This window comes from Schistocerca gregaria, unplaced genomic scaffold (assembly GCF_023897955.1).
Source record: "Schistocerca gregaria isolate iqSchGreg1 unplaced genomic scaffold, iqSchGreg1.2 ptg000180l, whole genome shotgun sequence".
In the NCBI taxonomy this organism is placed as follows: domain Eukaryota; kingdom Metazoa; phylum Arthropoda; class Insecta; order Orthoptera; family Acrididae; genus Schistocerca; species Schistocerca gregaria.
Genome location: NW_026061730.1, coordinates 11,957,194 through 11,980,923, shown reverse-complemented (window position 1 = coordinate 11,980,923; position 23,730 = coordinate 11,957,194). Strand labels below are relative to the sequence as shown.

The 23,730-nt window shown below is 49.5% G+C and overlaps 14 non-coding genes across 14 annotated transcripts; all 14 read left to right on the top strand.

Annotated features, from left to right (window-relative positions):
- The first annotated feature begins 774 nt into the window (after window positions 1-774).
- Trnat-agu (transfer RNA threonine (anticodon AGU)) lies at window positions 775-848 on the top strand. Its single transcript has one exon. It is a non-coding gene; the product is annotated as a tRNA-Thr (tRNA).
- Window positions 849-2,223: 1,375 nt separating this feature from the next.
- On the top strand, window positions 2,224-2,297 carry Trnat-agu (transfer RNA threonine (anticodon AGU)). The gene has a single exon. It is a non-coding gene; the product is annotated as a tRNA-Thr (tRNA).
- Window positions 2,298-3,683: 1,386 nt separating this feature from the next.
- Window positions 3,684-3,757, top strand: Trnat-agu (transfer RNA threonine (anticodon AGU)). The gene has a single exon. It is a non-coding gene; the product is annotated as a tRNA-Thr (tRNA).
- A 1,375-nt stretch (window positions 3,758-5,132) lies between these two features.
- Trnat-agu (transfer RNA threonine (anticodon AGU)) lies at window positions 5,133-5,206 on the top strand. The gene has a single exon. It is a non-coding gene; the product is annotated as a tRNA-Thr (tRNA).
- A 1,375-nt stretch (window positions 5,207-6,581) lies between these two features.
- On the top strand, window positions 6,582-6,655 carry Trnat-agu (transfer RNA threonine (anticodon AGU)). Its single transcript has one exon. It is a non-coding gene; the product is annotated as a tRNA-Thr (tRNA).
- Window positions 6,656-8,030: 1,375 nt separating this feature from the next.
- On the top strand, window positions 8,031-8,104 carry Trnat-agu (transfer RNA threonine (anticodon AGU)). The gene has a single exon. It is a non-coding gene; the product is annotated as a tRNA-Thr (tRNA).
- Window positions 8,105-9,490: 1,386 nt separating this feature from the next.
- On the top strand, window positions 9,491-9,564 carry Trnat-agu (transfer RNA threonine (anticodon AGU)). The gene has a single exon. It is a non-coding gene; the product is annotated as a tRNA-Thr (tRNA).
- A 1,375-nt stretch (window positions 9,565-10,939) lies between these two features.
- Trnat-agu (transfer RNA threonine (anticodon AGU)) lies at window positions 10,940-11,013 on the top strand. The gene has a single exon. It is a non-coding gene; the product is annotated as a tRNA-Thr (tRNA).
- Window positions 11,014-12,399: 1,386 nt separating this feature from the next.
- On the top strand, window positions 12,400-12,473 carry Trnat-agu (transfer RNA threonine (anticodon AGU)). The gene has a single exon. It is a non-coding gene; the product is annotated as a tRNA-Thr (tRNA).
- Window positions 12,474-13,859: 1,386 nt separating this feature from the next.
- Trnat-agu (transfer RNA threonine (anticodon AGU)) lies at window positions 13,860-13,933 on the top strand. The gene has a single exon. It is a non-coding gene; the product is annotated as a tRNA-Thr (tRNA).
- A 1,386-nt stretch (window positions 13,934-15,319) lies between these two features.
- Window positions 15,320-15,393, top strand: Trnat-agu (transfer RNA threonine (anticodon AGU)). Its single transcript has one exon. It is a non-coding gene; the product is annotated as a tRNA-Thr (tRNA).
- Window positions 15,394-16,768: 1,375 nt separating this feature from the next.
- Window positions 16,769-16,842, top strand: Trnat-agu (transfer RNA threonine (anticodon AGU)). The gene has a single exon. It is a non-coding gene; the product is annotated as a tRNA-Thr (tRNA).
- A 1,375-nt stretch (window positions 16,843-18,217) lies between these two features.
- Window positions 18,218-18,291, top strand: Trnat-agu (transfer RNA threonine (anticodon AGU)). Its single transcript has one exon. It is a non-coding gene; the product is annotated as a tRNA-Thr (tRNA).
- A 4,304-nt stretch (window positions 18,292-22,595) lies between these two features.
- Window positions 22,596-22,669, top strand: Trnat-agu (transfer RNA threonine (anticodon AGU)). Its single transcript has one exon. It is a non-coding gene; the product is annotated as a tRNA-Thr (tRNA).
- The last annotated feature ends 1,061 nt before the right edge of the window (window positions 22,670-23,730 follow it).

Below are 23,730 nucleotides of genomic sequence, written 5' to 3'. Positions count from 1 at the left end.
GAGCACAATAGGGCTCGAGATGTGCTTGTTACCTCAGGTGCTGTGTGATTGTGGACAAGGAGTGAAATGGACCAATTTGTGACCGCCCTTTCAATTTAAGACGTTCAAAACAGACGGAATTTGCATTCGTAATACCAGAGCATCGAAACTACTTGGAACTCTTGTGTATATGAACGTGTCCGCGCCTTTGTATTCTGGTACCTTCGCCGCTACAAACCAACCAACCATCGTGTCCGTGCACATCAGAGTCGCAAAGAATGGAGAATAGCCAGGCTTGGTCGCGTGTGTAGTTGTAGCTCAGTTATCAGATCGTTCGCTTAGCGTGTGAACGGTCTCGGGTTCAAGCCCCGGCTCCTCCATGTTTTGTGGTCAGTGCATGGTAAGTGTTGGTCGCGGCGAACATAAACGCACGCAAGAAGTTGCAAAACCAGCGTCACAGACTGATATGATGTATACTGTCATAAGGAGAGCAAGATGTAAGTGTGGGGACCGGCTGTTATCGAGTGCAGACCTGTCTTAGGTATCACGGCTTAACGTCATTGAAGTCTAGAGGTGGACAACACGTTCGTCTTACTCAGAGCGGTGTCTGAACTCTATTTTCGACGTTATGCATGCCACTTTCATTGTGGCCAACTACGATTCGATACAGAATGCACGAAACCTGAAAGACACCCTCACTGATTCGTAGAGAGTAGTGTTTGTCTGCGGAATAATTGGAGTGCGAGGGTCTGTGACGTTGATATGACTGTATGTAGCACTACTAGTTATCGGGGGGGTGGGCGTAGCTCAGATGGTAGAGCGCTCGCTTAGTGTGCGAGAGGTACTGGGATCGATACCCAGCGCCTCCAGAATTTTTAACACACCTACATGCGCACCTTGCCATGCAAGTGGAATAATTCCCAACCGGCAGAGGTGTGTAGGCAGATACAAGCGAACGATTAGCATCCACAATTGCGCCGATTTCACGTAAATCCCACTGCACGTTCCCATTCTTTGCGTGCAGTCGGCTGCTACTGGTGTTGCTGGTTGTGACTGCTGATAACAGATGCCGTAGCAATCAATTCATGGAGTGAGTTGTATGTTTTGCGATAGTCTGTCTCTGACAAGGAAGCACAGGTGATATAGGTGCGAACACAGGAAGCTTGCAGCCCCTCGCTGCCTGCAGACACAGAGCAGCCATACTAGAAGAGCGGCCTAAGCCGTAGGCGAAATGTGCTCATTCGCTTTGGCGCGACGTCGAACTATAAATAAGGCTGTCACTAGCGTGAGCGTCGTGTAAAGTCGGAAAAGTCATCTGCATGGGTGATTGCCAAGTTTGGGGAGCGTTTCGTAGTACGATCAGTGCAATGGGGACGCGGAAACTTGTTGTGTCCCAGTGTTTTGCAGTTGGACGACAAGAGTTTTACACAGTAGCAAAGAGCGAGGCACTGAGTTGGCATGAACAATGGAGAGCACAATAGGGCTCGAGATGTGCTTGTTACCTCAGGTGCTGTGTGATTGTGGACAAGGAGTGAAATGGACCAATTTGTGACCGCCCTTTCAATTTAAGACGTTCAAAACAGACGGAATTTGCATTCGTAATACCAGAGCATCGAAACTACTTGGAACTCTTGTGTATATGAACGTGTCCGCGCCTTTGTATTCTGGTACCTTCGCCGCTACAAACCAACCAACCATCGTGTCCGTGCACATCAGAGTCGCAAAGAATGGAGAATAGCCAGGCTTGGTCGCGTGTGTAGTTGTAGCTCAGTTGGCAGATCGTTCGCTTAGCGTGTGAACGGTCTCGGGTTCAAGCCCCGGCTCCTCCATGTTTTGTGGTCAGTGCATGGTAAGTGTTGGTCGCGGCGAACATAAACGCACGCAAGAAGTTGCAAAACCAGCGTCACAGACTGATATGATGTATACTGTCATAAGGAGAGCAAGATGTAAGTGTGGGGACCGGCTGTTATCGAGTGCAGACCTGTCTTAGGTATCACGGCTTAACGTCATTGAAGTCTAGAGGTGGACAACACGTTCGTCTTACTCAGAGCGGTGTCTGAACTCTATTTTCGACGTTATGCATGCCACTTTCATTGTGGCCAACTACGATTCGATACAGAATGCACGAAACCTGAAAGACACCCTCACTGATTCGTAGAGAGTAGTGTTTGTCTGCGGAATAATTGGAGTGCGAGGGTCTGTGACGTTGATATGACTGTATGTAGCACTACTAGTTATCGGGGGGGTGGGCGTAGCTCAGATGGTAGAGCGCTCGCTTAGTGTGCGAGAGGTACTGGGATCGATACCCAGCGCCTCCAGAATTTTTAACACACCTACATGCGCACCTTGCCATGCAAGAGGAATAATTCCCAACCGGCAGAGGTGTGTAGGCAGATACAAGCGAACGATTAGCATCCACAATTGCGCCGATTTCACGTAAATCCCACTGCACGTTCCCATTCTTTGCGTGCAGTCGGCTGCTACTGGTGTTGCTGGTTGTGACTGCTGATAACAGATGCCGTAGCAATCAATTCATGGAGTGAGTTGTATGTTTTGCGATAGTCTGTCTCTGACAAGGAAGCACAGGTGATATAGGTGCGAACACAGGAAGCTTGCAGCCCCTCGCTGCCTGCAGACACAGAGCAGCCACACTAGAAGAGCGGCCAGAGCCGTAGGCGAAATGTGCTCATTCGCTTTGGCGCGACGTCGAACTATAAATAAGGCTGTCACTAGCGTGAGCGTTGCGTGAGCGTCGTGTAAAGTCGGAAAAGTCATCTGCATGGGTGATTGCCAAGTTTGGGGAGCGTTTCGTAGTACGATCAGTGCAATGGGGACGCGGAAACTTGTTGTGTCCCAGTGTTTTGCAGTTGGACGACAAGAGTTTTACACAGTAGCAAAGAGCGAGGCACTGAGTTGGCATGAACAATGGAGAGCACAATAGGGCTCGAGATGTGCTTGTTACCTCAGGTGCTGTGTGATTGTGGACAAGGAGTGAAATGGACCAATTTGTGACCGCCCTTTCAATTTAAGACGTTCAAAACAGACGGAATTTGCATTCGTAATACCAGAGCATCGAAACTACTTGGAACTCTTGCGTATATGAACGTGTCCGCGCCTTTGTATTCTGGTACCTTCGCCGCTACAAACCAACCAACCATCGTGTCCGTGCACATCAGAGTCGCAAAGAATGGAGAATAGCCAGGCTTGGTCGTGTGTGTAGCTGTAGCTCAGTTGGCAGATCGTTCGCTTAGCGTGTGAACGGTCTCGGGTTCAAGCCCCGGCTCCTCCATGTTTTGTGGTCAGTGCATGGTAAGTGTTGGTCGCGGCGAACATAAACGCACGCAAGAAGTTGCAAAACCAGCGTCACAGACTGATATGATGTGTACTGTCATAAGGAGAGCAAGATGTAAGTGTGGGGACCGGCTGTTATCGAGTGCAGACCTGTCTTAGGTATCACGGCTTAACGTCATTGAAGTCTAGAGGTGGACAACACGTTCGTCTTACTCAGAGCGGTGTCTGAACTCTATTTTCGACGTTATGCGTGCCACTTTCATTGTGGCCAACTACGATTCGATACAGAATGCACGAAACCTGAAAGACACCCTCACTGATTTATAGAGAGTAGTGTTTGTCTGCGGAATAATGGAAGTGCGAGGGTCTGTGACGTTGATATGACTGTATGTAGCACTACTAGTTATCGGGGGGGTGGGCGTAGCTCAGATGGTAGAGCGCTCGCTTAGTGTGCGAGAGGTACTGGGATCGATACCCAGCGCCTCCAGAATTTTTAACACACCTACATGCGCACATTGCCATGCAAGAGGAATAATTCCCAACCGGCAGAGGTGTGTAGGCAGATACAAGCGAACGATTAGCATCCACAATTGCACCGATTTCACGTAAATCCCACTGCACGTTGCCATTCTTTGCGTGCAGTCGGCTGCTACTGGTGTTGCTGGTTGTGACTGCTGATAACAGATGCCGTAGCAATCAATTCATGGAGTGAGTTGTATGTTTTGCGATAGTCTGTCTCTGACAAGGAAGCACAGGTGATATAGGTGCGAACACAGGAAGCTTGCAGCCCCTCGCTGCCTGCAGACACAGAGCAGCCACACTAGAAGAGCGGCCTAAGCCGTAGGCGAAATGTGCTCATTCGCTTTGGCGCGACGTCGAACTATAAATAAGGCTGTCACTAGCGTGAGCGTCGTGTAAAGTCGGAAAAGTCATCTGCATGGGTGATTGCCAAGTTTGGGGAGCGTTTCGTAGTACGATCAGTGCAATGGGGACGCGGAAACTTGTTGTGTCCCAGTGTTTTGCAGTTGGACGACAAGAGTTTTACACAGTAGCAAAGAGCGAGGCACTGAGTTGGCATGAACAATGGAGAGCACAATAGGGCTCGAGATGTGCTTGTTACCTCAGGTGCTGTGTGATTGTGGACAAGGAGTGAAATGGACCAATTTGTGACCGCCCTTTCAATTTAAGACGTTCAAAACAGACGGAATTTGCATTCGTAATACCAGAGCATCGAAACTACTTGGAACTCTTGTGTATATGAACGTGTCCGCGCCTTTGTATTCTGGTACCTTCGCCGCTACAAACCAACCAACCATCGTGTCCGTGCACATCAGAGTCGCAAAGAATGGAGAATAGCCAGGCTTGGTCGCGTGTGTAGTTGTAGCTCAGTTGGCAGATCGTTCGCTTAGCGTGTGAACGGTCTCGGGTTCAAGCCCCGGCTCCTCCATGTTTTGTGGTCAGTGCATGGTAAGTGTTGGTCGCGGCGAACATAAACGCACGCAAGAAGTTGCAAAACCAGCGTCACAGACTGATATGATGTATACTGTCATAAGGAGAGCAAGATGTAAGTGTGGGGACCGGCTGTTATCGAGTGCAGACCTGTCTTAGGTATCACGGCTTAACGTCATTGAAGTCTAGAGGTGGACAACACGTTCGTCTTACTCAGAGCGGTGTCTGAACTCTATTTTCGACGTTATGCATGCCACTTTCATTGTGGCCAACTACGATTCGATACAGAATGCACGAAACCTGAAAGACACCCTCACTGATTCGTAGAGAGTAGTGTTTGTCTGCGGAATAATTGGAGTGCGAGGGTCTGTGACGTTGATATGACTGTATGTAGCACTACTAGTTATCGGGGGGGTGGGCGTAGCTCAGATGGTAGAGCGCTCGCTTAGTGTGCGAGAGGTACTGGGATCGATACCCAGCGCCTCCAGAATTTTTAACACACCTACATGCGCACCTTGCCATGCAAGTGGAATAATTCCCAACCGGCAGAGGTGTGTAGGCAGATACAAGCGAACGATTAGCATCCACAATTGCGCCGATTTCACGTAAATCCCACTGCACGTTCCCATTCTTTGCGTGCAGTCGGCTGCTACTGGTGTTGCTGGTTGTGACTGCTGATAACAGATGCCGTAGCAATCAATTCATGGAGTGAGTTGTATGTTTTGCGATAGTCTGTCTCTGACAAGGAAGCACAGGTGATATAGGTGCGAACACAGGAAGCTTGCAGCCCCTCGCTGCCTGCAGACACAGAGCAGCCATACTAGAAGAGCGGCCTAAGCCGTAGGCGAAATGTGCTCATTCGCTTTGGCGCGACGTCGAACTATAAATAAGGCTGTCACTAGCGTGAGCGTCGTGTAAAGTCGGAAAAGTCATCTGCATGGGTGATTGCCAAGTTTGGGGAGCGTTTCGTAGTACGATCAGTGCAATGGGGACGCGGAAACTTGTTGTGTCCCAGTGTTTTGCAGTTGGACGACAAGAGTTTTACACAGTAGCAAAGAGCGAGGCACTGAGTTGGCATGAACAATGGAGAGCACAATAGGGCTCGAGATGTGCTTGTTACCTCAGGTGCTGTGTGATTGTGGACAAGGAGTGAAATGGACCAATTTGTGACCGCCCTTTCAATTTAAGACGTTCAAAACAGACGGAATTTGCATTCGTAATACCAGAGCATCGAAACTACTTGGAACTCTTGTGTATATGAACGTGTCCGCGCCTTTGTATTCTGGTACCTTCGCCGCTACAAACCAACCAACCATCGTGTCCGTGCACATCAGAGTCGCAAAGAATGGAGAATAGCCAGGCTTGGTCGCGTGTGTAGTTGTAGCTCAGTTGGCAGATCGTTCGCTTAGCGTGTGAACGGTCTCGGGTTCAAGCCCCGGCTCCTCCATGTTTTGTGGTCAGTGCATGGTAAGTGTTGGTCGCGGCGAACATAAACGCACGCAAGAAGTTGCAAAACCAGCGTCACAGACTGATATGATGTATACTGTCATAAGGAGAGCAAGATGTAAGTGTGGGGACCGGCTGTTATCGAGTGCAGACCTGTCTTAGGTATCACGGCTTAACGTCATTGAAGTCTAGAGGTGGACAACACGTTCGTCTTACTCAGAGCGGTGTCTGAACTCTATTTTCGACGTTATGCATGCCACTTTCATTGTGGCCAACTACGATTCGATACAGAATGCACGAAACCTGAAAGACACCCTCACTGATTCGTAGAGAGTAGTGTTTGTCTGCGGAATAATTGGAGTGCGAGGGTCTGTGACGTTGATATGACTGTATGTAGCACTACTAGTTATCGGGGGGGTGGGCGTAGCTCAGATGGTAGAGCGCTCGCTTAGTGTGCGAGAGGTACTGGGATCGATACCCAGCGCCTCCAGAATTTTTAACACACCTACATGCGCACCTTGCCATGCAAGTGGAATAATTCCCAACCGGCAGAGGTGTGTAGGCAGATACAAGCGAACGATTAGCATCCACAATTGCGCCGATTTCACGTAAATCCCACTGCACGTTCCCATTCTTTGCGTGCAGTCGGCTGCTACTGGTGTTGCTGGTTGTGACTGCTGATAACAGATGCCGTAGCAATCAATTCATGGAGTGAGTTGTATGTTTTGCGATAGTCTGTCTCTGACAAGGAAGCACAGGTGATATAGGTGCGAACACAGGAAGCTTGCAGCCCCTCGCTGCCTGCAGACACAGAGCAGCCATACTAGAAGAGCGGCCTAAGCCGTAGGCGAAATGTGCTCATTCGCTTTGGCGCGACGTCGAACTATAAATAAGGCTGTCACTAGCGTGAGCGTCGTGTAAAGTCGGAAAAGTCATCTGCATGGGTGATTGCCAAGTTTGGGGAGCGTTTCGTAGTACGATCAGTGCAATGGGGACGCGGAAACTTGTTGTGTCCCAGTGTTTTGCAGTTGGACGACAAGAGTTTTACACAGTAGCAAAGAGCGAGGCACTGAGTTGGCATGAACAATGGAGAGCACAATAGGGCTCGAGATGTGCTTGTTACCTCAGGTGCTGTGTGATTGTGGACAAGGAGTGAAATGGACCAATTTGTGACCGCCCTTTCAATTTAAGACGTTCAAAACAGACGGAATTTGCATTCGTAATACCAGAGCATCGAAACTACTTGGAACTCTTGTGTATATGAACGTGTCCGCGCCTTTGTATTCTGGTACCTTCGCCGCTACAAACCAACCAACCATCGTGTCCGTGCACATCAGAGTCGCAAAGAATGGAGAATAGCCAGGCTTGGTCGCGTGTGTAGTTGTAGCTCAGTTGGCAGATCGTTCGCTTAGCGTGTGAACGGTCTCGGGTTCAAGCCCCGGCTCCTCCATGTTTTGTGGTCAGTGCATGGTAAGTGTTGGTCGCGGCGAACATAAACGCACGCAAGAAGTTGCAAAACCAGCGTCACAGACTGATATGATGTATACTGTCATAAGGAGAGCAAGATGTAAGTGTGGGGACCGGCTGTTATCGAGTGCAGACCTGTCTTAGGTATCACGGCTTAACGTCATTGAAGTCTAGAGGTGGACAACACGTTCGTCTTACTCAGAGCGGTGTCTGAACTCTATTTTCGACGTTATGCATGCCACTTTCATTGTGGCCAACTACGATTCGATACAGAATGCACGAAACCTGAAAGACACCCTCACTGATTCGTAGAGAGTAGTGTTTGTCTGCGGAATAATTGGAGTGCGAGGGTCTGTGACGTTGATATGACTGTATGTAGCACTACTAGTTATCGGGGGGGTGGGCGTAGCTCAGATGGTAGAGCGCTCGCTTAGTGTGCGAGAGGTACTGGGATCGATACCCAGCGCCTCCAGAATTTTTAACACACCTACATGCGCACCTTGCCATGCAAGAGGAATAATTCCCAACCGGCAGAGGTGTGTAGGCAGATACAAGCGAACGATTAGCATCCACAATTGCGCCGATTTCACGTAAATCCCACTGCACGTTCCCATTCTTTGCGTGCAGTCGGCTGCTACTGGTGTTGCTGGTTGTGACTGCTGATAACAGATGCCGTAGCAATCAATTCATGGAGTGAGTTGTATGTTTTGCGATAGTCTGTCTCTGACAAGGAAGCACAGGTGATATAGGTGCGAACACAGGAAGCTTGCAGCCCCTCGCTGCCTGCAGACACAGAGCAGCCACACTAGAAGAGCGGCCAGAGCCGTAGGCGAAATGTGCTCATTCGCTTTGGCGCGACGTCGAACTATAAATAAGGCTGTCACTAGCGTGAGCGTTGCGTGAGCGTCGTGTAAAGTCGGAAAAGTCATCTGCATGGGTGATTGCCAAGTTTGGGGAGCGTTTCGTAGTACGATCAGTGCAATGGGGACGCGGAAACTTGTTGTGTCCCAGTGTTTTGCAGTTGGACGACAAGAGTTTTACACAGTAGCAAAGAGCGAGGCACTGAGTTGGCATGAACAATGGAGAGCACAATAGGGCTCGAGATGTGCTTGTTACCTCAGGTGCTGTGTGATTGTGGACAAGGAGTGAAATGGACCAATTTGTGACCGCCCTTTCAATTTAAGACGTTCAAAACAGACGGAATTTGCATTCGTAATACCAGAGCATCGAAACTACTTGGAACTCTTGTGTATATGAACGTGTCCGCGCCTTTGTATTCTGGTACCTTCGCCGCTACAAACCAACCAACCATCGTGTCCGTGCACATCAGAGTCGCAAAGAATGGAGAATAGCCAGGCTTGGTCGCGTGTGTAGTTGTAGCTCAGTTGGCAGATCGTTCGCTTAGCGTGTGAACGGTCTCGGGTTCAAGCCCCGGCTCCTCCATGTTTTGTGGTCAGTGCATGGTAAGTGTTGGTCGCGGCGAACATAAACGCACGCAAGAAGTTGCAAAACCAGCGTCACAGACTGATATGATGTATACTGTCATAAGGAGAGCAAGATGTAAGTGTGGGGACCGGCTGTTATCGAGTGCAGACCTGTCTTAGGTATCACGGCTTAACGTCATTGAAGTCTAGAGGTGGACAACACGTTCGTCTTACTCAGAGCGGTGTCTGAACTCTATTTTCGACGTTATGCATGCCACTTTCATTGTGGCCAACTACGATTCGATACAGAATGCACGAAACCTGAAAGACACCCTCACTGATTCGTAGAGAGTAGTGTTTGTCTGCGGAATAATTGGAGTGCGAGGGTCTGTGACGTTGATATGACTGTATGTAGCACTACTAGTTATCGGGGGGGTGGGCGTAGCTCAGATGGTAGAGCGCTCGCTTAGTGTGCGAGAGGTACTGGGATCGATACCCAGCGCCTCCAGAATTTTTAACACACCTACATGCGCACCTTGCCATGCAAGTGGAATAATTCCCAACCGGCAGAGGTGTGTAGGCAGATACAAGCGAACGATTAGCATCCACAATTGCGCCGATTTCACGTAAATCCCACTGCACGTTCCCATTCTTTGCGTGCAGTCGGCTGCTACTGGTGTTGCTGGTTGTGACTGCTGATAACAGATGCCGTAGCAATCAATTCATGGAGTGAGTTGTATGTTTTGCGATAGTCTGTCTCTGACAAGGAAGCACAGGTGATATAGGTGCGAACACAGGAAGCTTGCAGCCCCTCGCTGCCTGCAGACACAGAGCAGCCATACTAGAAGAGCGGCCTAAGCCGTAGGCGAAATGTGCTCATTCGCTTTGGCGCGACGTCGAACTATAAATAAGGCTGTCACTAGCGTGAGCGTCGTGTAAAGTCGGAAAAGTCATCTGCATGGGTGATTGCCAAGTTTGGGGAGCGTTTCGTAGTACGATCAGTGCAATGGGGACGCGGAAACTTGTTGTGTCCCAGTGTTTTGCAGTTGGACGACAAGAGTTTTACACAGTAGCAAAGAGCGAGGCACTGAGTTGGCATGAACAATGGAGAGCACAATAGGGCTCGAGATGTGCTTGTTACCTCAGGTGCTGTGTGATTGTGGACAAGGAGTGAAATGGACCAATTTGTGACCGCCCTTTCAATTTAAGACGTTCAAAACAGACGGAATTTGCATTCGTAATACCAGAGCATCGAAACTACTTGGAACTCTTGTGTATATGAACGTGTCCGCGCCTTTGTATTCTGGTACCTTCGCCGCTACAAACCAACCAACCATCGTGTCCGTGCACATCAGAGTCGCAAAGAATGGAGAATAGCCAGGCTTGGTCGCGTGTGTAGTTGTAGCTCAGTTGGCAGATCGTTCGCTTAGCGTGTGAACGGTCTCGGGTTCAAGCCCCGGCTCCTCCATGTTTTGTGGTCAATGCATGGTAAGTGTTGGTCGCGGCGAACATAAACGCACGCAAGAAGTTGCAAAACCAGCGTCACAGACTGATATGATGTATACTGTCATAAGGAGAGCAAGATGTAAGTGTGGGGACCGGCTGTTATCGAGTGCAGACCTGTCTTAGGTATCACGGCTTAACGTCATTGAAGTCTAGAGGTGGACAACACGTTCGTCTTACTCAGAGCGGTGTCTGAACTCTATTTTCGACGTTATGCATGCCACTTTCATTGTGGCCAACTACGATTCGATACAGAATGCACGAAACCTGAAAGACACCCTCACTGATTCGTAGAGAGTAGTGTTTGTCTGCGGAATAATTGGAGTGCGAGGGTCTGTGACGTTGATATGACTGTATGTAGCACTACTAGTTATCGGGGGGGTGGGCGTAGCTCAGATGGTAGAGCGCTCGCTTAGTGTGCGAGAGGTACTGGGATCGATACCCAGCGCCTCCAGAATTTTTAACACACCTACATGCGCACCTTGCCATGCAAGAGGAATAATTCCCAACCGGCAGAGGTGTGTAGGCAGATACAAGCGAACGATTAGCATCCACAATTGCGCCGATTTCACGTAAATCCCACTGCACGTTCCCATTCTTTGCGTGCAGTCGGCTGCTACTGGTGTTGCTGGTTGTGACTGCTGATAACAGATGCCGTAGCAATCAATTCATGGAGTGAGTTGTATGTTTTGCGATAGTCTGTCTCTGACAAGGAAGCACAGGTGATATAGGTGCGAACACAGGAAGCTTGCAGCCCCTCGCTGCCTGCAGACACAGAGCAGCCACACTAGAAGAGCGGCCAGAGCCGTAGGCGAAATGTGCTCATTCGCTTTGGCGCGACGTCGAACTATAAATAAGGCTGTCACTAGCGTGAGCGTTGCGTGAGCGTCGTGTAAAGTCGGAAAAGTCATCTGCATGGGTGATTGCCAAGTTTGGGGAGCGTTTCGTAGTACGATCAGTGCAATGGGGACGCGGAAACTTGTTGTGTCCCAGTGTTTTGCAGTTGGACGACAAGAGTTTTACACAGTGGCAAAGAGCGAGGCACTGAGTTGGCATGAACAATGGAGAGCACAATAGGGCTCGAGATGTGCTTGTTACCTCAGGTGCTGTGTGATTGTGGACAAGGAGTGAAATGGACCAATTTGTGACCGCCCTTTCAATTTAAGACGTTCAAAACAGACGGAATTTGCATTCGTAATACCAGAGCATCGAAACTACTTGGAACTCTTGCGTATATGAACGTGTCCGCGCCTTTGTATTCTGGTACCTTCGCCGCTACAAACCAACCAACCATCGTGTCCGTGCACATCAGAGTCGCAAAGAATGGAGAATAGCCAGGCTTGGTCGTGTGTGTAGCTGTAGCTCAGTTGGCAGATCGTTCGCTTAGCGTGTGAACGGTCTCGGGTTCAAGCCCCGGCTCCTCCATGTTTTGTGGTCAGTGCATGGTAAGTGTTGGTCGCGGCGAACATAAACGCACGCAAGAAGTTGCAAAACCAGCGTCACAGACTGATATGATGTATACTGTCATAAGGAGAGCAAGATGTAAGTGTGGGGACCGGCTGTTATCGAGTGCAGACCTGTCTTAGGTATCACGGCTTAACGTCATTCAAGTCTAGAGGTGGACAACACGTTCGTCTTACTCAGAGCGGTGTCTGAACTCTATTTTCGATATTATGCGTGCCACTTTCATTGTGGCCAACTACGATTCGATACAGAATGCACGAAACCTAAAAGACACCCTCACTGATTTATAGAGAGTAGTGTTTGTCTGCGGAATAATGGGAGTGCGAGGGTCTGTGACGTTGATATGACTGTATGTAGCACTACTAGTTATCGGGGGGGTGGGCGTAGCTCAGATGGTAGAGCGCTCGCTTAGTGTGCGAGAGGTACTGGGATCGATACCCAGCGCCTCCAGAATTTTTAACACACCTACATGCGCACCTTGCCATGCAAGAGGAATAATTCCCAACCGGCAGAGGTGTGTAGGCAGATACAAGCGAACGATTAGCATCCACAATTGCGCCGATTTCACGTAAATCCCACTGCACGTTCCCATTCTTTGCGTGCAGTCGGCTGCTACTGGTGTTGCTGGTTGTGACTGCTGATAACAGATGCCGTAGCAATCAATTCATGGAGTGAGTTGTATGTTTTGCGATAGTCTGTCTCTGACAAGGAAGCACAGGTGATATAGGTGCGAACACAGGAAGCTTGCAGCCCCTCGCTGCCTGCAGACACAGAGCAGCCACACTAGAAGAGCGGCCTAAGCCGTAGGCGAAATGTGCTCATTCGCTTTGGCGCGACGTCGAACTATAAATAAGGCTGTCACTAGCGTGAGCGTTGCGTGAGCGTCGTGTAAAGTCGGAAAAGTCATCTGCATGGGTGATTGCCAAGTTTGGGGAGCGTTTCGTAGTACGATCAGTGCAATGGGGACGCGGAAACTTGTTGTGTCCCAGTGTTTTGCAGTTGGACGACAAGAGTTTTACACAGTAGCAAAGAGCGAGGCACTGAGTTGGCATGAACAATGGAGAGCACAATAGGGCTCGAGATGTGCTTGTTACCTCAGGTGCTGTGTGATTGTGGACAAGGAGTGAAATGGACCAATTTGTGACCGCCCTTTCAATTTAAGACGTTCAAAACAGACGGAATTTGCATTCGTAATACCAGAGCATCGAAACTACTTGGAACTCTTGCGTATATGAACGTGTCCGCGCCTTTGTATTCTGGTACCTTCGCCGCTACAAACCAACCAACCATCGTGTCCGTGCACATCAGAGTCGCAAAGAATGGAGAATAGCCAGGCTTGGTCGTGTGTGTAGCTGTAGCTCAGTTGGCAGATCGTTCGCTTAGCGTGTGAACGGTCTCGGGTTCAAGCCCCGGCTCCTCCATGTTTTGTGGTCAGTGCATGGTAAGTGTTGGTCGCGGCGAACATAAACGCACGCAAGAAGTTGCAAAACCAGCGTCACAGACTGATATGATGTATACTGTCATAAGGAGAGCAAGATGTAAGTGTGGGGACCGGCTGTTATCGAGTGCAGACCTGTCTTAGGTATCACGGCTTAACGTCATTCAAGTCTAGAGGTGGACAACACGTTCGTCTTACTCAGAGCGGTGTCTGAACTCTATTTTCGATATTATGCGTGCCACTTTCATTGTGGCCAACTACGATTCGATACAGAATGCACGAAACCTAAAAGACACCCTCACTGATTTATAGAGAGTAGTGTTTGTCTGCGGAATAATGGGAGTGCGAGGGTCTGTGACGTTGATATGACTGTATGTAGCACTACTAGTTATCGGGGGGGTGGGCGTAGCTCAGATGGTAGAGCGCTCGCTTAGTGTGCGAGAGGTACTGGGATCGATACCCAGCGCCTCCAGAATTTTTAACACACCTACATGCGCACCTTGCCATGCAAGAGGAATAATTCCCAACCGGCAGAGGTGTGTAGGCAGATACAAGCGAACGATTAGCATCCACAATTGCGCCGATTTCACGTAAATCCCACTGCACGTTCCCATTCTTTGCGTGCAGTCGGCTGCTACTGGTGTTGCTGGTTGTGACTGCTGATAACAGATGCCGTAGCAATCAATTCATGGAGTGAGTTGTATGTTTTGCGATAGTCTGTCTCTGACAAGGAAGCACAGGTGATATAGGTGCGAACACAGGAAGCTTGCAGCCCCTCGCTGCCTGCAGACACAGAGCAGCCACACTAGAAGAGCGGCCTAAGCCGTAGGCGAAATGTGCTCATTCGCTTTGGCGCGACGTCGAACTATAAATAAGGCTGTCACTAGCGTGAGCGTTGCGTGAGCGTCGTGTAAAGTCGGAAAAGTCATCTGCATGGGTGATTGCCAAGTTTGGGGAGCGTTTCGTAGTACGATCAGTGCAATGGGGACGCGGAAACTTGTTGTGTCCCAGTGTTTTGCAGTTGGACGACAAGAGTTTTACACAGTAGCAAAGAGCGAGGCACTGAGTTGGCATGAACAATGGAGAGCACAATAGGGCTCGAGATGTGCTTGTTACCTCAGGTGCTGTGTGATTGTGGACAAGGAGTGAAATGGACCAATTTGTGACCGCCCTTTCAATTTAAGACGTTCAAAACAGACGGAATTTGCATTCGTAATACCAGAGCATCGAAACTACTTGGAACTCTTGCGTATATGAACGTGTCCGCGCCTTTGTATTCTGGTACCTTCGCCGCTACAAACCAACCAACCATCGTGTCCGTGCACATCAGAGTCGCAAAGAATGGAGAATAGCCAGGCTTGGTCGTGTGTGTAGCTGTAGCTCAGTTGGCAGATCGTTCGCTTAGCGTGTGAACGGTCTCGGGTTCAAGCCCCGGCTCCTCCATGTTTTGTGGTCAGTGCATGGTAAGTGTTGGTCGCGGCGAACATAAACGCACGCAAGAAGTTGCAAAACCAGCGTCACAGACTGATATGATGTATACTGTCATAAGGAGAGCAAGATGTAAGTGTGGGGACCGGCTGTTATCGAGTGCAGACCTGTCTTAGGTATCACGGCTTAACGTCATTGAAGTCTAGAGGTGGACAACACGTTCGTCTTACTCAGAGCGGTGTCTGAACTCTATTTTCGACGTTATGCGTGCCACTTTCATTGTGGCCAACTACGATTCGATACAGAATGCACGAAACCTGAAAGACACCCTCACTGATTTATAGAGAGTAGTGTTTGTCTGCGGAATAATGGGAGTGCGAGGGTCTGTGACGTTGATATGACTGTATGTAGCACTACTAGTTATCGGGGGGGTGGGCGTAGCTCAGATGGTAGAGCGCTCGCTTAGTGTGCGAGAGGTACTGGGATCGATACCCAGCGCCTCCAGAATTTTTAACACACCTACATGCGCACCTTGCCATGCAAGAGGAATAATTCCCAACCGGCAGAGGTGTGTAGGCAGATACAAGCGAACGATTAGCATCCACAATTGCACCGATTTCACGTAAATCCCACTGCACGTTCCCATTCTTTGCGTGCAGTCGGCTGCTACTGGTGTTGCTGGTTGTGACTGCTGATAACAGATGCCGTAGCAATCAATTCATGGAGTGAGTTGTATGTTTTGCGATAGTCTGTCTCTGACAAGGAAGCACAGGTGATATAGGTGCGAACACAGGAAGCTTGCAGCCCCTCGCTGCCTGCAGACACAGAGCAGCCACACTAGAAGAGCGGCCTAAGCCGTAGGCGAAATGTGCTCATTCGCTTTGGCGCGACGTCGAACTATAAATAAGGCTGTCACTAGCGTGAGCGTCGTGTAAAGTCGGAAAAGTCATCTGCATGGGTGATTGCCAAGTTTGGGGAGCGTTTCGTAGTACGATCAGTGCAATGGGGACGCGGAAACTTGTTGTGTCCCAGTGTTTTGCAGTTGGACGACAAGAGTTTTACACAGTAGCAAAAAGCGAGGCACTGAGTTGGCATGAACAATGGAGAGCACAATAGGGCTCGAGATGTGCTTGTTACCTCAGGTGCTGTGTGATTGTGGACAAGGAGTGAAATGGACCAATTTGTGACCGCCCTTTCAATTTAAGACGTTCAAAACAGACGGAATTTGCATTCGTAATACCAGAGCATCGAAACTACTTGGAACTCTTGTGTATATGAACGTGTCCGCGCCTTTGTATTCTGGAACCTTCGCCGCTACAAACCAACCAACCATCGTGTCCGTGCACATCAGAGTCGCAAAGAATGGAGAATAGCCAGGCTCGGTCGTGTGTGTAGATGTAGCTCAGTTGGCAGATCGTTCACTTAGCGTGTGAACGGTCTCGGGTTCAAGCCCCGGCTCCTCCATGTTTTGTGGTCAGTGCATGGTAAGTGTTGGTCGCGGCGAACATAAACGCACGCAAGAAGTTGCAAAACCAGCGTCACAGACTGATATGATGTATACTGTCATAAGGAGAGCAAGATGTAAGTGTGGGGACCGGCTGTTATCGAGTGCAGACCTGTCTTAGGTATCACGGCTTAACGTCATTGAAGTCTAGAGGTGGACAACACGTTCGTCTTACTCAGAGCGGTGTCTGAACTCTATTTTCGACGTTATGCGTGCCACTTTCATTGTGGCCAACTACGATTCGATACAGAATGCACGAAACCTGAAAGACACCCTCAATGATTTATAGAGAGTAGTGTTTGTCTGCGGAATAATGGGAGTGCGAGGGTCTGTGACGTTGATATGACTGTATGTAGCACTACTAGTTATCGGGGGGGTGGGCGTAGCTCAGATGGTAGAGCGCTCGCTTAGTGTGCGAGAGGTACTGGGATCGATACCCAGCGCCTCCAGAATTTTTAACACACCTACATGCGCACCTTGCCATGCAAGAGGAATAATTCCCAACCGGCAGAGGTGTGTAGGCAGATACAAGCGAACGATTAGCATCCACAATTGCACCGATTTCACGTAAATCCCACTGCACGTTCCCATTCTTTGCGTGCAGTCGGCTGCTACTGGTGTTGCTGGTTGTGACTGCTGATAACAGATGCCGTAGCAATCAATTCATGGAGTGAGTTGTATGTTTTGCGATAGTCTGTCTCTGACAAGGAAGCACAGGTGATATAGGTGCGAACACAGGAAGCTTGCAGCCCCTCGCTGCCTGCAGACACAGAGCAGCCACACTAGAAGAGCGGCCTAAGCCGTAGGCGAAATGTGCTCATTCGCTTTGGCGCGACGTCGAACTATAAATAAGGCTGTCACTAGTGTGAGCGTCGTGTAAAGTCGGAAAAGTCATCTGCATGGGTGATTGCCAAGTTTGGGGAGCGTTTCGTAGTACGATCAGTGCAATGGGGACGCGGAAACTTGTTGTGTCCCAGTGTTTTGCAGTTGGACGACAAGAGTTTTACACAGTAGCAAAGAGCGAGGCACTGAGTTGGCATGAACAATGGAGAGCACAATAGGGCTCGAGATGTGCTTGTTACCTCAGGTGCTGTGTGATTGTGGACAAGGACTGAAATGGACCAATTTGTGACCGCCCTTTCAATTTAAGACGTTCAAAACAGACGGAATTTGCATTCGTAATACCAGAGCATCGAAACTACTTGGAACTCTTGCGTATATGAACGTGTCCGCGCCTTTGTATTCTGGTACCTTCGCCGCTACAAACCAACCAACCATCGTGTCCGTGCACATCAGAGTCGCAAAGAATGGAGAATAGCCAGGCTTGGTCGTGTGTGTAGCTGTAGCTCAGTTGGCAGATCGTTCGCTTAGCGTGTGAACGGTCTCGGGTTCAAGCCCCGGCTCCTCCATGTTTTGTGGTCAGTGCATGGTAAGTGTTGGTCGCGGCGAACATAAACGCACGCAAGAAGTTGCAAAACCAGCGTCACAGACTGATATGATGTATACTGTCATAAGGAGAGCAAGATGTAAGTGTGGGGACCGGCTGTTATCGAGTGCAGACCTGTCTTAGGTATCACGGCTTAACGTCATTGAAGTCTAGAGGTGGACAACACGTTCGTCTTACTCAGAGCGGTGTCTGAACTCTATTTTCGACGTTATGCGTGCCACTTTCATTGTGGCCAACTACGATTCGATACAGAATGCACGAAACCTGAAAGACACCCTCACTGATTCATAGAGAGTAGTGTTTGTCTGTGGAATAATGGGAGTGCGAGGGTCTGTGACGTTGATATGACTGTATGTAGCACTACTAGTTATCGGGGGGGTGGGCGTAGCTCAGATGGTAGAGCGCTCGCTTAGTGTGCGAGAGGTACTGGGATCGATACCCAGCGCCTCCAGAATTTTTAACACACCTACATGCGCACCTTGCCATGCAAGAGGAATAATTCCCAACCGGCAGAGGTGTGTAGGCAGATACAAGCGAACGATTAGCATCCACAATTGCACCGATTTCACGTAAATCCCACTGCACGTTCCCATTCTTTGCGTGCAGTCGGCTGCTACTGGTGTTGCTGGTTGTGACTGCTGATAACAGATGCCGTAGCAATCAATTCATGGAGTGAGTTGTATGTTTTGCGATAGTCTGTCTCTGACAAGGAAGCACAGGTGATATAGGTGCGAACACAGGAAGCTTGCAGCCCCTCGCTGCCTGCAGACACAGAGCAGCCACACTAGAAGAGCGGCCTAAGCCGTAGGCGAAATGTGCTCATTCGCTTTGGCGCGACGTCGAACTATAAATAAGGCTGTCACTAGCGTGAGCGTTGCGTGAGCGTCGTGTAAAGTCGGAAAAGTCATCTGCATGGGTGATTGCCAAGTTTGGGGAGCGTTTCGTAGTACGATCAGTGCAATGGGGACGCGGAAACTTGTTGTGTCTCAGTGTTTTGCAGTTGGACGACAAGAGTTTTACACAGTAGCAAAGAGCGAGGCACTGAGTTGGCATGAACAATGGAGAGCACAATAGGGCTCGAGATGTGCTTGTTACCTCAGGTGCTGTGTGATTGTGGACAAGGAGTGAAATGGACCAATTTGTGACCGCCCTTTCAATTTAAGACGTTCAAAACAGACGGAATTTGCATTCGTAATACCAGAGCATCGAAACTACTTGGAACTCTTGTGTATATGAACGTGTCCGCGCCTTTGTATTCTGGTACCTTCGCCGCTACAAACCAACCAACCATCGTGTCCGTGCACATCAGAGTCGCAAAGAATGGAGAATAGCCAGGCTTGGTCGTGTGTGTAGATGTAGCTCAGTTGGCAGATCGTTCGCTTAGCGTGTGAACGGTCTCGGGTTCAAGCCCCGGCTCCTCCATGTTTTGTGGTCAGTGCATGGTAAGTGTTGGTCGCGGCGAACATAAACGCACGCAAGAAGTTGCAAAACCAGCGTCACAGACTGATATGATGTATACTGTCATAAGGAGAGCAAGATGTAAGTGTGGGGACCGGCTGTTATCGAGTGCAGACCTGTCTTAGGTATCACGGCTTAACGTCATTGAAGTCTAGAGGTGGACAACACGTTCGTCTTACTCAGAGCGGTGTCTGAACTCTATTTTCGACGTTATGCGTGCCACTTTCATTGTGGCCAACTACGATTCGATACAGAATGCACGAAACCTGAAAGACACCCTCACTGATTCGTAGAGAGTAGTGTTTGTCTGCGGAATAATGGGAGTGCGAGGGTCTGTGACGTTGATATGACTGTATGTAGCACTACTAGTTATCGGGGGGGGGGGGGGGGGTGGGTGTAGCTCAGATGGTAGAGCGCTCGCTTAGTGTGCGAGAGGTACTGGGATCGATACCCAGCGCCTCCAGAATTTTTAACACACCTACATGCGCACCTTGCCATGCAAGTGGAATAATTCCCAACCGGCAGAGGTGTGTAGGCAGATACAAGCGAACGATTAGCATCCACAATTGCGCCGATTTCACGTAAATCCCACTGCACGTTCCCATTCTTTGCGTGCAGTCGGCTGCTACTGGTGTTGCTGGTTGTGACTGCTGATAACAGATGCCGTAGCAATCAATTCATGGAGTGAGTTGTATGTTTTGCGATAGTCTGTCTCTGACAAGGAAGCACAGGTGATATAGGTGCGAACACAGGAAGCTTGCAGCCCCTCGCTGCCTGCAGACACAGAGCAGCCACACTAGAAGAGCGGCCTAAGCCGTAGGCGAAATGTGCTCATTCGCTTTGGCGCGACGTCGAACTGTAAATAAGGCTGTCACTAGCGTGAGCGTCGTGTAAAGTCGGAAAAGTCATCTGCATGGGTGATTGCCAAGTTTGGGGAGCGTTTCGTAGTACGATCAGTGCAATGGAGACGCGGAAACTTGTTGTGTCCCAGTGTTTTGCAGTTGGACGACAAGAGTTTTACACAGTAGCAAAGAGCGAGGCACTGAGTTGGCATGAACAATGGAGAGCACAATAGGGCTCGAGATGTGCTTGTTACCTCAGGTGCTGTGTGATTGTGGACAAGGAGTGAAATGGACCAATTTGTGACCGCCCTTTCAATTTAAGACGTTCAAAACAGACGGAATTTGCATTCGTAATACCAGAGCATCGAAACTACTTGGAACTCTTGTGTATATGAACGTGTCCGCGCCTTTGTATTCTGGTACCTTCGCCGCTACAAACCAACCAACCATCGTGTCCGTGCACATCAGAGTCGCAAAGAATGGAGAATAGCCAGGCTTGGTCGTGTGTGTAGATGTAGCTCAGTTGGCAGATCGTTCGCTTAGCGTGTGAACGGTCTCGGGTTCAAGCCCCGGCTCCTCCATGTTTTGTGGTCAGTGCATGGTAAGTGTTGGTCGCGGCGAACATAAACGCACGCAAGAAGTTGCAAAACCAGCGTCACAGACTGATATGATGTATACTGTCATAAGGAGAGCAAGATGTAAGTGTGGGGACCGGCTGTTATCGAGTGCAGACTTGTCTTAGGTATCACGGCTTAACGTCATTGAAGTCTAGAGGTGGACAACACGTTCGTCTTACTCAGAGCGGTGTCTGAACTCTATTTTCGACGTTATGCGTGCCACTTTCATTGTGGCCAACTACGATTCGATACAGAATGCACGAAACCTGAAAGACACCCTCACTGATTCGTAGAGAGTAGTGTTTGTCTGCGGAATAATGGGAGTGCGAGGGTCTGTGACGTTGATATGACTGTATGTAGCACTACTAGTTATCGGGGGGGGGGGGGGGGGTGGGTGTAGCTCAGATGGTAGAGCGCTCGCTTAGTGTGCGAGAGGTACTGGGATCGATACCCAGCGCCTCCAGAATTTTTAACACACCTACATGCGCACCTTGCCATGCAAGTGGAATAATTCCCAACCGGCAGAGGTGTGTAGGCAGATACAAGCGAACGATTAGCATCCACAATTGCGCCGATTTCACGTAAATCCCACTGCACGTTCCCATTCTTTGCGTGCAGTCGGCTGCTACTGGTGTTGCTGGTTGTGACTGCTGATAACAGATGCCGTAGCAATCAATTCATGGAGTGAGTTGTATGTTTTGCGATAGTCTGTCTCTGACAAGGAAGCACAGGTGATATAGGTGCGAACACAGGAAGCTTGCAGCCCCTCGCTGCCTGCAGACACAGAGCAGCCACACTAGAAGAGCGGCCTAAGCCGTAGGCGAAATGTGCTCATTCGCTTTGGCGCGACGTCGAACTGTAAATAAGGCTGTCACTAGCGTGAGCGTCGTGTAAAGTCGGAAAAGTCATCTGCATGGGTGATTGCCAAGTTTGGGGAGCGTTTCGTAGTACGATCAGTGCAATGGAGACGCGGAAACTTGTTGTGTCCCAGTGTTTTGCAGTTGGACGACAAGAGTTTTACACAGTAGCAAAGAGCGAGGCACTGAGTTGGCATGAACAATGGAGAGCACAATAGGGCTCGAGATGTGCTTGTTACCTCAGGTGCTGTGTGATTGTGGACAAGGAGTGAAATGGACCAATTTGTGACCGCCCTTTCAATTTAAGACGTTCAAAACAGACGGAATTTGCATTCGTAATACCAGAGCATCGAAACTACTTGGAACTCTTGTGTATATGAACGTGTCCGCGCCTTTGTATTCTGGTACCTTCGCCGCTACAAACCAACCAACCATCGTGTCCGTGCACATCAGAGTCGCAAAGAATGGAGAATAGCCAGGCTTGGTCGTGTGTGTAGATGTAGCTCAGTTGGCAGATCGTTCGCTTAGCGTGTGAACGGTCTCGGGTTCAAGCCCCGGCTCCTCCATGTTTTGTGGTCAGTGCATGGTAAGTGTTGGTCGCGGCGAACATAAACGCACGCAAGAAGTTGCAAAACCAGCGTCACAGACTGATATGATGTATACTGTCATAAGGAGAGCAAGATGTAAGTGTGGGGACCGGCTGTTATCGAGTGCAGACTTGTCTTAGGTATCACGGCTTAACGTCATTGAAGTCTAGAGGTGGACAACACGTTCGTCTTACTCAGAGCGGTGTCTGAACTCTATTTTCGACGTTATGCGTGCCACTTTCATTGTGGCCAACTACGATTCGATACAGAATGCACGAAACCTGAAAGACACCCTCACTGATTTATAGAGAGTAGTGTTTGTCTGCGGAATAATGGGAGTGCGAGGGTCTGTGACGTTGATATGACTGTATGTAGCACTACTAGTTATCGGGGGGGTGGGCGTAGCTCAGATGGTAGAGCGCTCGCTTAGTGTGCGAGAGGTACTGGGATCGATACCCAGCGCCTCCAGAATTTTTAACACACCTACATGCGCACCTTGCCATGCAAGAGGAATAATTCCCAACCGGCAGAGGTGTGTAGGCAGATACAAGCGAACGATTAGCATCCACAATTGCGCCGATTTCACGTAAATCCCACTGCACGTTCCCATTCTTTGCGTGCAGTCGGCTGCTACTGGTGTTGCTGGTTGTGACTGCTGATAACAGATGCCGTAGCAATCAATTCATGGAGTGAGTTGTATGTTTTGCGATAGTCTGTCTCTGACAAGGAAGCACAGGTGATATAGGTGCGAACACAGGAAGCTTGCAGCCCCTCGCTGCCTGCAGACACAGAGCAGCCACACTAGAAGAGCGGCCTAAGCCGTAGGCGAAATGTGCTCATTCGCTTTGGCGCGACGTCGAACTATAAATAAGGCTGTCACTAGCGTGAGCGTCGTGTAAAGTCGGAAAAGTCATCTGCATGGGTGATTGCCAAGTTTGGGGAGCGTTTCGTAGTACGATCAGTGCAATGGGGACGCGGAAACTTGTTGTGTCCCAGTGTTTTGCAGTTGGACGACAAGAGTTTTACACAGTAGCAAAGAGCGAGGCACTGAGTTGGCATGAACAATGGAGAGCACAATAGGGCTCGAGATGTGCTTGTTACCTCAGGTGCTGTGTGATTGTGGACAAGGAGTGAAATGGACCAATTTGTGACCGCCCTTTCAATTTAAGACGTTCAAAACAGACGGAATTTGCATTCGTAATACCAGAGCATCGAAACTACTTGGAACTCTTGTGTATATGAACGTGTCCGCGCCTTTGTATTCTGGTACCTTCGCCGCTACAAACCAACCAACCATCGTGTCCGTGCACATCAGAGTCGCAAAGAATGGAGAATAGCCAGGCTTGGTCGTGTGTGTAGATGTAGCTCAGTTGGCAGATCGTTCGCTTAGCGTGTGAACGGTCTCGGGTTCAAGCCCCGGCTCCTCCATGTTTTGTGGTCAGTGCATGGTAAGTGTTGGTCGCGGCGAACATAAACGCACGCAAGAAGTTGCAAAACCAGCGTCACAGACTGATATGATGTATACTGTC